The sequence below is a fragment of the Talpa occidentalis genome, unplaced genomic scaffold (assembly GCF_014898055.3).
Source record: "Talpa occidentalis isolate TD23 unplaced genomic scaffold, MPIMG_talOcc4v2.1 talOcc4.8, whole genome shotgun sequence".
NCBI classification, from domain to species: domain Eukaryota; kingdom Metazoa; phylum Chordata; class Mammalia; order Eulipotyphla; family Talpidae; genus Talpa; species Talpa occidentalis.
This window is the reverse complement of record NW_023605194.1, coordinates 84,298,608-84,304,722: the sequence shown is the minus strand read 5'-3', so window position 1 is coordinate 84,304,722 and position 6,115 is coordinate 84,298,608. Positions and strand designations below refer to the sequence as shown.

The window sequence follows — 6,115 nt, the reverse complement described above, 5'->3', positions numbered from 1 at the left end:
TAAAGTCACCGACATTTAAAGCTTCATTCTGTATTCCTTATTTTTCTCTCTAGAAATAACAACTCTATTATATACTGTTCCCACACAAACATATCTACATTGTTGTTCTGTATTTTAAATTAAGCGGTATCATACTTACACATGTTTTTGCAACTTGTTTTTTACTAATGTTAATTTTGAGAATTATATACTTTTTTTAGATCTTGCTAAATTTCATTTTGAACCATTCTGTTGTATAAGTCCAAGTTTATGTGTTCCCCTACTAAGAAGAAGGTTGCTTTGACTTTTTCCTTTATAAACATAGTAGCAGTATTACATAAAGTCCAAAAATATCTTCTCCCAAGGTGCGGTTTGCATTTTTTCCCACATACTTGATGTTTCACATACAGGAGCTCTCAATTTCAATATGACACATCTGTGGATCCATTTCAAATGATTTTGTTTTTTTTAAAAGAAACATTTTTCTGCATTCATGTACTACAGATATCTTTATAGGTACCTATGTAAAAAAAGGGCAATGGATTTTTTGGAGACAAACATCTGGAAAGATAGAGAATCAAAATCAGCTCATTCGAAAGGTTAGAATGTGTGTGTGTTCTTTGAGATTTACAGATCCAACAAGCTTCTAAAATAACTACTAGCATTTAATTGAACATTTTAAAAAGGAAAGTGAAGTTATTTTCTGTTTGTACATGAAAAAGCAAGATAGGATGACATTATTTGCCTTTCAGTTAATTATATGACAAGTATTTGACAATATTATCTGAATATATTTCTACGAATAATTTGTTCATCCATGCATCTAGGCAAGCATTCACTTAATTATTCAGTAAGTATTTGATGTTAATACTTATCACAGTGCCTGTTATATAGAGTATTAGGGGCTTAACAAAATTTCTTGCCCCAGTGATCTGAATTTTGTTGAAGTGAAATAGGCAGTAAAGAAATGAATCTATTACTATACAATGATCAGATGTTGGTAAGTTCAATGGAGAACACTAAAGCTGGTATGGAAGTGAGGCAGTACCTATTCTTTCAGATAACATGTTGAAATAGAAGCACAAATGAACAGACATGCAGGGAGAGAGGGAAGACTATAATATATATAAATAAATAAATCTACAAATGTAATCTCCCTGAGAAGTTAATGTAGAAGATTGAAGAGTACAATCAGAAGTGATGTGAGGGTGAATGCCGACTCAGAATTTACGTGAACTCTGAGGCTAATTAGGATACATATTATGCATGGAAAGTAGACAAAAGAGATTTGGAATTTGGGAGGACTGAGTATATTAATGGGTCGTCAAATTCAGAGAGGAAGAGAGTGAAAAATCCCTTCCTTATAATGCTGCTACTGCTACTGGTGAAGAGAGATCCTCAAAGAAGAGAAAGCATAGAAGAAAAATATTAAATGTTGAAAGGACACACTCTCTTGTCACAGAAGACCTTCTTATCCACACTACCTGAAAAGATAGCATATTCACTCATATGGTAATACATTTAAAGTTACTAGTTACTGAAAGATTACACAGACAGTTGTCGACAAAATCAGGTAACTACTGAATGCTTAGAGTATTCAATTTTTTAATGTGTAATCTCAACAGAAGCCTCATAAATTCTCTTTGAAGTATATTCTTAAATTTGATGACTGGGGCTAAGACATGTACTTGAATTATAGTAAAATGCAGTGATTATTTAAATAACAAATCCCTATCTGGATTTTAATTTCTATGAGCAGATGCTTCAGATAGTATAATAGCAAATTAGGTGTAGTGGGTAATGTCAAGGGTTTGTCAATATGCTGAAAGGAACACTGCTCCCATCTCTTCCCCACCCGTGAGTAGAATATTGCATTCCTTAGTGAGAATGTAGTTGGAGCGCATATATCTTAAATCTGATTTTAAGATTATCAGTGAGAAACACTGAAGGTTATGTTATTGAAAGAGAAATCATAGGTGCCCTGAAGGGAGTGGGCCCTGGCTCTGAATGCCTTAATTGACCTTGGTCTTGGGAAGTCAAGAAAATAAGGAAGAAGCAATAACCTTTGTCTCAGGTGGTTATTAAAAACAGAGGCCCAATGTACAGTAATTTTTATGAAAGAATACAAAGTTTGGGCTCTCAAAATGCTCCAAGATGAAATTTAGAGGGGGAAATAAAAATAAGGCGTTATAGTAAAAACTGGAAAGGTGACCTGAGAGATTATTTGGTGGTCAAGTAGCTATTACCTGATTTTATAGCTGTATAGATAATATCATGTGGAATGAGGTCATATTGCCTTTGCACTTTTCAATAACATTAAGTTCTTCCTATTTTAATTGGCTATGATAAATGGAAATTTTTAGAATTATCCCATTTTTCCTTATATTAAGCAAAAAACTAAAATTCAAAAGTTAGTAAGAGATCATTATACTGATTAAGCAATTGGCTAAGACATGAATTTTGATTACTACTGTCCTTTTAAAGAGTTTTATATGGTCATGCTACAAAGAAAAGTCTTCTTAGGTATTAATTGTTTCTCACACATTTTGGATTCTAGATCCTTAACTCTCTTAAAGTTATTGAAAACCAAGTTATCGAGGACCTCAAAAAGTACCTGCTTATATGAATTTATTGCTATGTATCATATTGCTAATTAAAACTACCAGACTTAAAAATATTTATTAATTCATTAAAATATACCTAGCTCAATATGTGATCGTAGAAAAAACATTTTTCAGGAGTGATGTTAGTAAGATAAGACAATACAGAAGGACTGAACTCTCCTTATTCCTACAAACACACCAACTCAGCAACAAATCAATAAATTTGTAATGGTAGTAGGTAAACAACTCTTAATTCTAGTATAAATATTAAGACAAAAGTGTCAAAATAACTAACTACGAAATACATTAAAAGATACAATGTGAATAGGCATAAATTGAGACAGCAATGGGGGGGTTAAGTTTATTTGCATATAAAATTCTACATTTAAAGTTTATTACCTAATAGTGAGTTGTTATACTGTTAAGATAACTTTGGGCTTTACACAAAGTATCATATAAAAGAAAAAAAATCCTTATGGAAGTAACAGAGAAAAAGGAAAAAATCAAAGCACATTTAAAAAAAAAAAAATCCCACAGGGGTCTCCCTGATGGCGTAAAGGTTAAGACGCAACCTATGAAGCAATCCTCAGCCACTGCAGCACCAGTTCGATCCCCGGGCTGCCAGGGAGAAACCCACATGGTGCAGCAGACCTCTCGCCTGCTGCTCCCCTCAGCAATGCTTTCGGTTCCTCGGCCTGTTCTGCTCCCCACTTTGTCTCTGGTGAATTCTCTCACCCCCCACACCTCTGGCCTGTACCCCAGCTCTTGTATGCATAAATAAATAAACCTTTTTTAAAAAAATCCCACAAAAGATGACAACAAAAGAGTAAGAGGCAGACAAAAAACTATGAAACTAATAGGGAAAAAAAACTAACTGGCAATAGTAAGTCTTTCTCTATCAATTCCAAAATTTAAATGTACTAAACTCCTAATCAAAACAGTAGTTAAATGGATAAAGAAAATCAAGGCCCAACTACATGCTGTCCACAAAAAAACCCACTTTAGAGTTAAGACAGTTATGTTGAAAGTGAAGGGAGAGGGATAGAAAAACATTCCATATAAATGGTAACCAAAATAAAGCTTATAACAGATAAAATAAACAACTACCATGAAGGACAAAGATTGGGTATTATAATAAAAGGCACAATGGAACAGGAAGATGAAGTATAAATCTATCAGTATATGTATAACCAACATTAGAATACCTAGCACAGAAGAAAACGTTGACAGAACTAAAGGAGACAGATAGAGCAATACAGAAATAGGAGATTTCCTAGCCCACTTTATTTCTACTTATTTTATTTATTTATTTGTTTTTAATTTTATATATTTTTACATCATTTTTCATTTTTTGCACAATGTATGCATTTTCATATATTTGGTTATAGTCCCCATACAATTCCCACCCTCCCTTGCTTTGATCCTACTCCCTCCTCCCCCTAGTGTGTCTCTGGTTAATAGTTGTGTATCTCTGGTTTATAGTTGCTTCTTGATTTTGACTTTTACTTTATTATAATTATTCTTTTTTCTGGTCCCTTATTTGGGTTTCTAAATTCCTGCTATGAGTGAGACCATCGGGTATTTTTCTTTTTCTTTCTGGCTTATTTCGCTGAGCATGATCCCTTCCAGCTCCAATTTGCAGCAACATGGATATGTTGCTGCAAATTGCATGAGTTTATCTCTTTTGATTGCTGAGTAATATTCCATTGTGTATATGTACCACATCTTCTTGATCCAGTCATCTATTTTTGGTTCCTAGCCCACTTTAAAAGATGGATGGGAGATGCACCCAGAGATGTTTCTGGAAGGGACACCATGATGGCCAGCAAGACAGAACCCCAGGTTGGTGGGTGATGGCGGAACTGGGAAAACTACTTTCATGAAGCATCATTTGTCTGTGAATATGAGAAGTTGGTAGCTACTGTGGGTGTCAAAATCCATCCCCTCGTGTTCCACCCCAACAGAGGACCTATCAAGTTCAACAGATGGGACACAGCTGGTCAGGAGAAAATTGGTGGGTTGAGAGATGCTATTACATCTAAGTCCACTGTGCCATTGTAATGTCTGCTGTACCATCTAGAGTTAGTCACAACAATGTACCTAAGTGATATGGAGATCTGGTACAAGCAAGTGAAAACATCCCTATTGTGCTATGTGGCAACAAAGTGGACATTAAGGACAGGAAAGTTAAAGCAAAATCTGTCTTCCATGAAAGAAGAATCTTCAGTATGATGACATTCTGCCAAAAGTAACTCAAACTTTGAGATGACCTTCCTCTGCTTGCTAGAAAATAATGTGAGACCATTAACTTGGAGGTAGTTGCACGCTCTTGCTCTACCAGAGGTTGTCAAGCACCTAGCACTGGCAGCGCAGTTTAAGGACGATTTGGAGTTTGCGTAGACAACTGCACTCCTGGATGTGGACAACACCCCAAGAGAGGATGGAGCCCAGTGTCAGGGGTCTAGTTTTATAGGCAATTGTCTTGTGACTCATGGGTGCAGCGTGTTTGTCGCTTTATTAGGTTGCAAAGCAGAACATGTGTTTAATATTTGGGGTGCTGAAGGAGATGAATGGCCTTCGGAATGAATGTGGCAGTAAAAACTTCTTTTCTTCTTTTTTTGGACATGGATATTTAGCTGTTTGGAAGGCAGTTGTTTGCTCTGTGAGTTTCAAATATAAGACAGCTACAGTCACATCCCAATATTCAGTGGTAAAATCTTGTTCGTTATTGTCATCCCCATGCCTTTTCATTTAGAGTCGGAAAAAAAAAAGTTGTATTTCAAATATCTAAAAAGAAATAAATGATTGACAGTACTTTAGCAAGTAATATCAATAATGAAATAGTAGACTTGACTCAACATTGTAGACCAAACAGTCCTAACCAACAGGATCTGAACAGATCTAAACAGCATCATCAGAATATACAATTTTCTCAAGCACAGATCACATATTAAGTCACAAAACAATTTTAACAGGTTTAAGAATTCTGAAACCACGTCCAGTACACTTCGTAATCAAGATATGCTTGACCATTGGGTCAAAGGAGAAAAAATTATAAACAAATTTTAAATATATTTTAAGACAGAAAAAAAAAAAAAAACATACCAAACTTAAGGGATACAGCAAAAACAGTACAGGGCGGGAAGTTCATAGCAATAAACATCTGTATTAAAAGGAAGAGATATCTCGAATTAACTATACATCTCAAGGAATTGAAAAGGGAAAAGATCTAAGGAGAAATGTAACAGAAGTAAGGAGATAAAAAGATTAGAGCAGAAAGTCTTTTAATAAAACGTTTTGAAAACAAAACTCACAGTCTAACAAATCAAATCATCTGGAAGACAAGGATAAATTCCTAGAAACACAACATCAAGAATAATCATTAAAAAAAAAAAAGACAAAATGGACCTTTAGGGCCTCCCCGGTGGTGCAGTGGGTTCAGTGCAGTGCTGTCTGCAGCCTCTGTGGCACGGGTTTGATTCCCGGCCAGCCAGGGAGAAACCCACATGGCGCGGCAGACCTCTCCTGCCTCG

At 35.3% G+C, this 6,115-nt stretch overlaps 1 pseudogene; it reads left to right on the top strand.

The window, feature by feature from the left end:
• The first annotated feature begins 4,605 nt into the window (after nt 1-4,605).
• On the top strand, nt 4,606-5,168 carry LOC119234719 (GTP-binding nuclear protein Ran-like; annotated as a pseudogene).
• The last annotated feature ends 947 nt before the right edge of the window (nt 5,169-6,115 follow it).